Source organism: Nicotiana attenuata, unplaced genomic scaffold (genome assembly GCF_001879085.1).
Source record: "Nicotiana attenuata strain UT unplaced genomic scaffold, NIATTr2, whole genome shotgun sequence".
NCBI lineage: Eukaryota > Viridiplantae > Streptophyta > Magnoliopsida > Solanales > Solanaceae > Nicotiana > Nicotiana attenuata.
The window spans coordinates 44588-56130 of NW_017671142.1; positions in this window are offsets into that span (position 1 = coordinate 44588).

The following is an 11543-nucleotide window of genomic DNA, read 5'->3' on the forward strand; positions in this document are numbered from 1 at the left end:
AAAGCTTTCATGGTCTGAGTTTTATAAAAGAAAAAAAAAAGAGTTAGCTTATTTACTTTATTCTTGATCTTCCCGAACTACGCAAGATCTGATTCATGCGGCGTCATGATACGTAGGCAATCCCCATCGGATTCGATCATAGCTATAAAATAAATTGAGTGAAAAAATAAACTGAAAAAAAAAGAAAGAAAAATTGAGTGAAAAAGAAAGAAAAGAGTGACAAAAATGAAAAAAAAAGAGAGAAGAAAACAAAAAGAGAGTGTCAAAATAAAAGAGCGGCAAAAACAAAATGAAAAAAAATCAAGAGTGATTAAAGAAAGACAGAAATAAAAGAAAAGAGGTACATACTGAAAGAGTTAGTTAAGGCCGGGATGAAATATGCAACTGTGCAAACACATGGTAGAAGCGTTTAACTGTTAGGTGCATTGCATCCCAACGTGCGATTTCCTATATGTTAAATGTCTCAAAACTAACAAGGTTGTTTGTGTGAGCAAATTAGCTTGTTGGTTTTGTTGGTATGCGGTGATGAATGCTCAACCTTGCTCGCGGCCACAACATTATACACAAAACCGAGCTCCACCTCCCAGAAATGCCCATCCTTACCAAGCTCCATGTAATCCCCGATCAAATATTCCTCAGTACAATCCTCGCCCAAGAAAGCCTTTCAAAAGGAATCAGTTCACCCCTATTGGTGAATCCTACTTGGGTTTGTTCCAAAAGCTAGTCAGGCGAGGTTTCCTGCAGCCAGTGTCCCCAAACCGGCCAAACCCCGAGTCCCCTCGCGCCGAGCTGATGCTAGATGTGAATACCACTCTAGAGAAGTGGGGCACAATACAGAGGACTGTTGGACCCTCAAAAGGGCAGTTGAAGATTTGAGTGAAGCTGGAAGAATCATTTTTCGGGACGAAGAGGCTCCTAACATGATGAACAATCCTCTGCCTACTCATACCAATGGGCCATTATTCGGAATGACTTGTGGAGATAAGAAATTTGATTCAGCACTGAAGGCCATTGCAGCCATTGCCGAGACAGAAGAAAAGTAAAAAAAAAAACGGTTGCCAAGAGTGAAAGTTCCCTATCAGACGGGTGTTTCGGTAGCCAGTCTTGCTATCCTTTCTGCGTCCGGATTATCTGAGGGTGTGATCCGGATGTTTTACTCTATTGTCTTACTTTCTGATGTAAACCCTTCTCTCTTCAAAAATTTAAAAAAAAAAGAAAAAAAAAAGAAAAAAAGAAAAAATCAAATGAAATTAATATTTCATTGTCCAGGAATATCTCTTTTCTTAATCTTGCCATTTTTCTTATTCTCTTTTCATTTCTGTTAAATGAAGATTTCAGTAACATGACATGCTTGCGGACTTCATGCCCAGATCCAAACACGCTGTCTAATTGTGAAATAATGAACCAAGAACCGGAATATGATGAAGAATAGGCTTTTAGGGAAATAAATCGAGATTTGGAACAATTTGAGAATAAAACCTAAGCCGAACTTAAATGATACCGAGCCGGTTAATTTGGGTAGTTCTGAAGAAGTCAAAGAAACCAAGATAAGCATTCACACAGATGAAAAACCCGAGACGCATTGATCCAACTATTGTTTGAATTAAAAGATGTATTCGCTTGGTCATATGATGACATGCCAGGACTAAGTGTCGATTTGGTGGTTCACAAGTTGCCAACATACCCTGATTATCCCCCTGTCCAGCAAAAGCAAAGAAAGTTCAAAACTGGTATCAGTGATAAGATTAAAGAAGAGGTCACAAAACAGTTGAAGGCGGGAGTGATCCGAGTGGTTCGATACACCACATGGTTAGTCAATGTAGTTCCAGTGCCAAAGAAAGACAGAAAAACTTGAGTGTGTGTGGACTACAGAGATCTGAACAAAGCAAGTCCCAAGGACAACTTTCCTTTGCCGAACATCCACATCCTTGTTGATAACTGCGCCAAACATGAGATACAGTCTTTGTGGATTGTTATGCAGGATATCACCAGGTGTTGATGGATGAAGAGGATGCGGAAAAGATAGCTTTCACCACACCCTGGGGCACACACTGTTACAGGGTCATGCGTTTTGGTCTGAAGAACGCCGGGGCAACCTATATGAGCGCCATGACTGTCATCTTTCATGACATGATGCACCAAGAAATCGAGGTGTATGTGGATGATGTGATCATCAAATCCAGAACACAGGACGACCATGTTCGGGACCTGAGAAAATTCTTTGAGCGGCCGCGCAAATATGATTTGAAGCTAAATCCGGTCAAGTGTGCATTTGGGGTTTCGTCTAGCAAACTCTTGGGATTTATAGTCAGTCGGAGGGGCATCGAGCTAGACCCAACAAAGATAAAGTCTATTCGGGATTTGCTTCCCCCAAGAACCAAGAAAGAGGTTATGAGCCTGCTGGGAAGGTTGAACTACATTGGCCGATTCATTTCTCAGTTGACTTCTACATGTGAACCCATATTTAAGCTATTGAAGAAAGATGCAGCGATCAAATGGACAGATGAGTGTCAAGAAGCTTTTGATAAAATCAAAGAATATCTGTCGAATCCGCCAGTCTTGGTCCCACCCGTACCTGGGAGGCCTTTGTTTTTGTACCTGACAGTTTGGAGAACTCTTTTGGCTGTGTCCTCGGGCAACATGATGCGACCGGGAAGAAAGAGCAGGAAATCTACTATTTGAGCAAAAAGTTCACAAGCTATGAAGCCAAATACACCCTGTTGGAAAGAACTTGCTGCGCCCTAACTTGGGTCGCTCAGAAGCTTAGGCATTATCTGTTAGCCTTTACCACCTACCTCATCACCAGGTTGGATCCTTTAAAATACATATTCCAGAAGCCGATGCCCACGGGAAGGTTGGCAAAATGGCAAATCCTGCTCACTGAGTTCGACATAGTCTATGTCACTCGCACGGCAATGAAAGCTCAAGCCCTAGCAGATCACCTGGCTGAAAACCCTGTTGATGATGAATATCAGCCTTTGAGTAACTACTTTCCGGACGAGGAAGTAAGCTCTGTTGAGGTAATTTCGAAAGACGCCAATGCTTGGAAAATTTTCTTCGATGGAGCGGTGAACGCAAAAGGTGTCGGGATTGGGGCAATTTGATCTCGCCCACTGGTCAGCACTATCCAGCCACAGCTCGGCTTCGGTTCTTCTGCACAAACAACACTGCCGAGTATGAAGCCTGCATTATAGGTATGAATATGGCAATTGATTAAGATGTGAAAGAGTTGGTAATTATGGGAGATTCGAATCTAATTATCCGACAGGCTCAAGGAGAATGGGAAACTCGGGATGTTAAGCTTATACCATACAGACAATATGTGGAAGATCTTAGCAAACGGTTCAAATCCGTTGAGTTTAGGTAAGTCACTCGGTTTCACAATGAGTTAGCCGACGCACTCGCTACCTTGGCCTCAATGTTGCCGTATTCGGGCAATCTCCACATTGACCCGCTGGAAATTCAAATCCGAGAAAGACATGGTTATTGCAACACAGTTGAGGTGGATCCAGATGTACAACCATGGTACTATGATATCAAGATGTTTCTGAAAACAAAGGAATATCCGGAACAAGCCAATGGAGATCAAAAGAGAACCATTAGAAGGCTCGCCGGAGGTTTCTTCTTGAGCGGTGAGGTCTTATACAAAAGGACTCCGGATCTCAACTTGTTAAGATGCGTTGACGCCGAGGAGGCCGTAAGAATCATGTATGAAGTGCACGCAGGAGTGTGCGAGCCCCACATGAATGGGTACGTTTTTGCAAAGAAGATCCTTCGAGCAGGCTATTATTGGATGACTATGGAAAAAGATTGCTACAGTTTCATCCGGAAATGTCATCAGTGTCAGGTGCACGGTGACTTGATTCATGCACCGCCTACAGAACTGCATCCCATTTCAGCACCTTGGCCATTTGTTGCTTGGGGCATGGACGTCATTGGGCCGATTGAGCCAAAAGCTTCAAATGGGCATAGATTCATATTGGTCGCTATCGACTTCTTCACAAAGTGGGTTGAAGCAATTACTCTCAAATTTGTCACCAAGAAAGTTGTGGTAGACTTAGTGCACTCCAATCTCATCTGCCATTTCGGTATCCCTGCAACTATCATTACAGATAATGCTGCGAACTTGAATAGTCACTTGATGAAAGAGATATCTGAGCAGTTTAAGATCACTCATCGAAATTCTACTCCTTATCGGCCCAAAGCCAATGGTGTCGTCGAAGCAACAAACAAGAACATCAAAAAGATTTTGAGAAAGATGATTCAAAGTTCCAGGCAGTGGCATGAAAAGTTGCCGTTTGCATTGTTGGGATACCGCACTACTGTTCAGTCGGAGTAACCCCATATCTTTTGGTTTATGGCACTGAAACCGTAATACCCGCAGAAGTTGAAATCCCTTCTCTTCGGATCATTGTTGAAGCTGAAATTGAAGACAGTGAGTGGGTCAAAACCCGTCTGGAACAGTTAACCCTGATTAATGAAAAGCGAATGGCCGCAGTCTGCCACGGGCAGTTGTATCAATAAGAATGGCCCGTGCCTACAATAAGAAAGTGTGGCCTAGGAACTTTGAAGTGGGGCAACTCGTTTTGAGGCGTATTCTCCCCCACCATCAGGAAGCAAAAGGAAAGTTTGCTCCTAACTGGAAAGGCCCCATACATTATCTGAAAATTATTGCCAAAAAGGGCGTTATACCTGGGAGACATCGAAGGAAATGACCCCGAAACAGCTGTAATTGCAGACGCCGTTAAAAGGTACTATGTCTAGTCTTTCTGTAGCAACAACATTATCCAATTGGGAGGACGAAGGCTTTCATTCTGGCTACCCCAAACACTCCAATCCTTTGCTAACCCTTTGAGCCAGTTACCTTTCTTTCATTACCCTCTTTGGAACTTGAAGACGTTTGTAATAAAAAAAAAGAAAAAAAAACAAAAAAAAACAAAAAAAACAAAAAAAAAACAAAACAAAAAAAAACAAAACAAAACAAAACAAAATGTTTTCCTGAGCTACGTTCGACTTGATTCGAAAGGATACGTAGGCAGCCTCTCTCTGGGGTTCAGTCACACCAAAACAAAATTCCAATTTCCCCCAAAAAGTGAAACTGCGGCAGATGTTATAATGGTTCGGCGATGATCTCGCCTGAAAGGTTCCAAAGTTGTAGTTCGATCCATATTCTTTTTACCCCAACCTTGTTCAAGTCCTTCCGATCAATCGGTGAAAGGTTTTCAAAATCAGAGAACGCAGTTGTTTGGATCCGATGCAATCAAGATGAGAGAAATAAAATGAGAGAGTCTTATTGGTGAAAACCTACGGGCACCGTAAGGCGATGATGAGTAGAGAAACTAAAAATGAGAGAGTCTTGTTAGTGAAAACTCGTAAAGAGCACTATAAGGCGACGGTGAGAAGAGAAATGATAGAGGTCGGTTGGCGAAAGCCCGCAAAGGGCGCCGTCGATCAAAAAGAAGAAACCCCTCACCACCATTAGCACTAAAAGAGTCCTGGCAAGGTTTCTCGGTTTTAAAACATGGGTCTAAATGGGTTTATGAGAAGTTGGATAGTTGTGCAGATCGGGCATCCAGTCTAAGAAGCATGTCATGTCTATTGAAGTCTGCATGCACTCCAGATAAGTCCTTCTTTCCTCCCCGAAAGGGAAACTTCTCTTAAATTCACTTTCTCGTCTTTCGTTTACTTTTCTTTGAATCCCTTCGGTATGACTATGTTTCGAAACTAATACAAAGAAAAGGAGGCAAGATCGGTTTTACAGGGTTCTGCTTAATAAAAGCCAAGTCCAAAGAAAAGTACCCAGCCTCAGTGGGTGCATCGAGTTGATCCCGACTGGCCATGATGGCCGATGCTCTGAAATCACAGTTATTGAAAATAAAATAAATCCAAAGTCGAAAGCCCCTAGAGGCAGAATAAGGTGAAAAGACCAAAGCCCCACATGGTTGAACCGTCATCTGGAAAGTTTGGAAATTTGAGTTCCTCGGTTTTAGGAGAGAGATCAATCTTCAGAAAATCCAGCAAGCAGCAGAGGTTCTCGCCAAAAAGTTGGGTACAATCAAGGCCACAAAACCAACCACCGTTTCAAACTAACAATCGTTCTTTGTTTGAAAATTTGAAACAGGTCCAATCCAAAGCAACCGTGCAAGAAGAAGGTGCAACTAAAAAGGAAAAAGAAGTGCGCAAGTGCTAGAAACAGCTTTGCAGCAACAATCCATAAAAGGGGAAGTCCCCTCCATGTTTTTCCCGCATTTACTCATTCCGTGAAATAAAAAGGAAACTTGAAATGAAAAAAAAAAGATAAGAAGAAAATTCAAAAAAAAAAGAAAAAGAAAAAAAATGGTAGCTTAGGACCCCAATCTCTACTTTTACGCTTTTCCAACATAGGGCTCTAATCCCTAGTTGAGATTTTAGACATAGGGCCTCCATTCCCTAGTCGGCTTTTGCCAACATAGGGCTCCAATCCCTAGTTGAGATTTTAGACATAGGGCCTCAATTCCCTAGTCGTCTTTTGCCAACATAGGGCTCCAATCCCTAGTTGAGATTTTTAGACATAGGGTCTCCATCCCCTAGTCGCCCTTTTGCCAACATATGGCTCCAATCCCTAGTTGAGATTTTAGACATAGGGCCTCCATTCCCTAGTCGCCTTTTGCCAACATAGGGCTCCAATCCCTAGTTGAGATTTTTAGACATAGGGCCTCCATTCCCAAGTCGCCTTTTGACAACATAGGGCTCCAATTCCTAGTTGAGATTTTTAGACATAGGGCCTCTATTCCCTAGTCGCCTTTTGCCAACATAGGGCTTCAATCCCTAGTTGAGATTTTAGACATAGGGTCTCCATCCCCTTGTCACCTTTTGCCAACATAGAGCTCCAATCCCTAGTTGAGATTTTTAGACATAGGGCCTCCATTCCCTAGTCGCCTTTTGCCAACATAGGGCTCCAATCCCTAGTTGAGATTTTAGACATAGGGTCTCCATCCCCTAGTCGCCCTTTGCCAACATAGGGTCTCTAACGCCTAGTTGAGATTTTTAGACATAGGGTCTCCATCCCCTAGTCGCCCTTTTGCCAACATAGGGCTTCCAACCCCTAGTTGAGATTTTTAGATATAGGGCTCCACTCCCTAATCTCTTCCCCCTAAAGACACACGATCCTTGTTTTATTGCTTTCAATAGAGAAATAGTGTAGGGTTTGTTACAATAACTCACGAAATATTCCTAGTGAAAACTGGGGCAGAAAAATTTCGTTCGTTTGTTTGTTTTGGTGTCTGAGCAGGTTTTACCTCGAGGCACAGGGTTCGAGACGATCAAAAGAATGAGTCTCAATCCAAAATAAAGAAAAGAAGAAAAAGAGCAAATGAAATGGACTCAAAAGGCTTGAAGAAGGATGCGGACTGCTCAAGTATGATTGAAATCACAGGCTTCGCATGTCCCGCCTTGATCCAAAGCTGAAGAGTGAACCAGTGGTCACAGCTAACGAGCATCAAGATTCAGATCAGGGTCCGCATGAAGAACCAACCAAGACTCAAGATCAAGCTTCAGAAGACTCATAGATAGGAATCTTGTAACTCGTAGCTGATAGGCTTAGTTAGTTTATTTCATTTTTAATTTTGATGTAATAACGGGACCGCGGACCGGAACCTCGACGGCACCTCGCTCGACTCTCCACCTCGGTATACTCCATCACCTCATTCACTTCTGAACTACACGTGACCCGATTCCTTTATAGCCAAGGATATGTAGGCAGCTCAGATACCAGGGCTCGGTCACATTCTCCTTTCTTTTAGCTTTTGGTTTCCCTAAATAAGGGTCGGGTAAAAATCATGTCAAGTCATTCTTTGTCTGAAAACTCTTCGCGTTTCCAGTCAAAGAGGGGCAGCTGTTAGACATGTAGTTTTTTACCCTCCCCAAGATTTTTCATATATTAGCACGTAAATATTTAATTTAGGCCTAATATAGTTATTTCAATTAATTTTGACTCTTTTAATTTATTTTATTACAAGAAAATGAAAATTAAAAAAAATTATTTCATTAATGTGTTGTAGTCATTTTTAATCTTGAAAAATACCAAAAAATAGTTTTGTCTTAACGGTCAGTCTTATTTTAACAGTTATTTTACTTAAGTAGGAATAATTAATAATATCGTATTTTAATGTCGTTCGCGGGGAAAGAATAAAACTTGGGCTCGAGCAACCCATTTTTAGGCCTAATTTTTGGACCTAGTCCATAATTACCAAGCCCATAATTCCTAGGCCCATACCCCTAACCTAATTCCTACCCCTATATAATAGTACCTAACACCTAAATAGACCTACACCTAAAAAACCTAACAACCCGCCGTTTACTCTGAAGAAAAGCAAAAGAACACAAAAAATATAGAATACCAAAAAAGAGATCCGCCGCTAGGGGCCAAAGAGACTCCCATCCCTATCGACCTTCTTCTTCAGAGAAATGAAGCAGCCATTACACTCACACACGGCCTCAACAAGAGAGAACGAACAGCCCTAGCCACCTTTGATCTTCATCTTCAAATGCGTGTGTCCAAGGAATTCTAATCACTAAATCCTTTTCACTATTTCACTTGATAAGCCAATTTCCCACAACCCCTATTCGGTCAAACAAAGTTTTCTTCTTCTTTTTCTTGTTTTCGATTTTCAAGTTTAATTTGAGATTTGCTCAGATTTCAGAAAAAAAACGCCAAAGTAGCTCGAGTTTCTCTTCTTATTCGATTCTGCTGTCACAAATGGATTTCGTGCGAGATCCGTTTGGAGCTGACGAACGTGAGGTGCCGCTCAAGGTTTAACTTCGTGATTCCTGTCCGAATTTGCTGCTGTTTTCTCGGACAGCTTTCGTCGATTGGGAGTTTGTATCTATTGATTCTCAAAACCTTAAAGAATTTTTGGCTCAACAGGTTCAACTCAGCCTTTTCTCTTCTCATTGTTTTTGTTTACTACAGATTGTGGGGTTTGTGTTTGTTTGGTTGACATCCTTTATTAATTTGCTTTTAATTGATTATTCTGATATTGAATCCAGTCATCTAAGTTGGATTAATTCTGTTTGTTGATAGTTCTTGTTTGTGGTTGATATTACGTTAGAGTTGGATAAAACTTAATGATATGTTGATTGAGAATTTGGCAGTGAGGTTGGGTACTAAAATAAAAGAAGGTTTGAGCATAAATGATTGTACACAGGTTCAGTAGATATGATATTTGTTTACTGAAATATGATTTTCTGACTATTTTGTGGTTTTTTGATTTGAATCGGTGTCGAAACGCTCGGTTTAGCTAATGCTTAAAATGGGCTATAGATCTAAACAATAATTGTGAAATAAATTCTATGAGTTGTTGAACAATCTGTGAATATCAAATCTTGTTGTTGAGATATAGTTGACATGGCTGAAGCTAATTGTCAGATTTAGAAACAAAGTATGCATATAGTACTTCTACAAGTCCGATTGCAGTTTTAACATGATTTCCTAATTAATCAACTTGAAAAATTATTATGTCCGCATGTGTGTTCTGTTTGAGGGAATAGCGTGCGTAGTATTATGTTTAAGGAAGGAAATGGTAGATTAAAATAAGTCTTATTTTGCTGAAAACATTATTGTCTAACTCATGAACATCCGTAGTTTGTTTTATTTGAGTAATGTCCTTTAGAATAATTTGAGGCATGCCACGCCAAATAAAACCCCTAAGCCCATGGCCCTCATATAATTAATACTAATTCTTTTAAAATCGGGGTGTGCCATCAATTGATTTTATCCATGGCCCTCGCAAACTTTGTTATTAATTTGGACCATCGTTGTTTGCTTTAGGCCCGATTTCGATTACTATTGCGATTATGTATACGTTCGCGTAACATAATTGCAAATTTAACTCTAAAAAAGACTCGAGGGATGCGTTCGTGCAACTTCAACAAAACTTTCTTAATAAATCTACAAAAAGCGTTATCAATCGTGGACACGTTCGCGTGACATGATTTTGACGCGCCAAAAGAAAAGAGTATACGTACGCGTAACTCAATCTTTTATGAATAATTCAAGTGATTTAAAAGCGGTAAAATGATAAATGCACATAGGTCCAAAAAATGAGTAGTTAAACAATTTAAGCCAAGTAATAATCACTAAGCGACCGTGCTAGAACCACGGAATCCGGGAATGCCTAATACCTTCTCCCGGGTTAACAGAATTCCTTATCTAGAATTTCTGGTTTGCAGATTTTTAAATAAAGTCGAAAACTTCCTCGATTTGGGATTTAAAATAAATCGGTGACTTGGGACACCAATTGAACTATTCCAAGTGGCGACTCTGATAAAATAAATTAATTAATCCCATTTCGAATAATGTCACTTTAAGTGGAAAAACTCCCTTATATCCCCCTCTCGGGCGGGGTGTAAAAAAGGAGGTGTGACAACTAACTCGGAGAAATTTTGTAACGCGCTTATTGTTACAGTGGAACTTTTTAGAACTTTTTGATCCCGTGTTTTTTACCTTCGATTGGAAGGGTTTTCCATGTTAAAATTTGGTGTTCTGTATCTTCGTTATTTTTGGGTTTGCCTCTTCCTCAACATAATAAGAGCCTTGGTTATTTATCCGAGTTTTTCAGAATGGAGGAGAATATGAGCAAGATGGTATATTTAAATGGGATCAATTATAATGTTTGGAGAAGCAAAATGAAAGATTTATTGTTCGTAAAGAAGATGCATCTACTCATTTTTGCAGCTCATAAACCCGAGAGTATATCTGATGAAGAATGGGATTTCGAGCACCAACAAGTATGTGGATATATACGACAATGGGTTGAAGACAACATTCACAACCATATTATGAATTATACATATGCGAGAATGTGTGGGAAAAGCTAGAGACTCTTTATGCTTCAAAAACTGAGAACAAGAAGTTGTTCCTACTAAAGCGATTGATAACCTTTAAATACAAGGAAGGCAGCCCTATCCTTGATCACATAGATGATTTTCAGGTCGTCCCTGATCAACTGTCTAGAACAGGAGTTAATTTTGATGATGAGATACAAGGACTTTGACTTCTTAATACTCTTCCAAACTCTTCGGAAACTCTTCGTGTTTCTTTGACCAATTGAGTTCCTGATGGTAAGGTGACCATAGAATATGCCTAGAGTGGCGTGTCGAATAAGGAAGTAAGGAAAAAATCTCAGGGTTCATCCTCACAAGCAGATATCTTGGTTACAGAAGACCGAGGGAGAGATAGAACAAGAGGTTCGACTAATAGAGGTAAAAGCAGAAGTAAGTCAAGGTCCAAATACTATAATATTACATGCAACCATTGTGGCAAGAAATGACATATCAAAAAGTTTTGCCACAAGTTGAAGCAAGACATTAGAGAAGGAGAGAAAGTTGAGATTAACGAGAACAATGTTGCTGCTATTGTTCGAGATGACCTTCTTTTTGCATATGATGAAAACGTCATCAATTTGGTATCCTATGAGACGAGCTGGATAGTAAATTCTGGAGCTACCTCACATGTCACACCAAGAAAAGATTTTTTCTCATCTTATACTCATGTTGATTCTGGA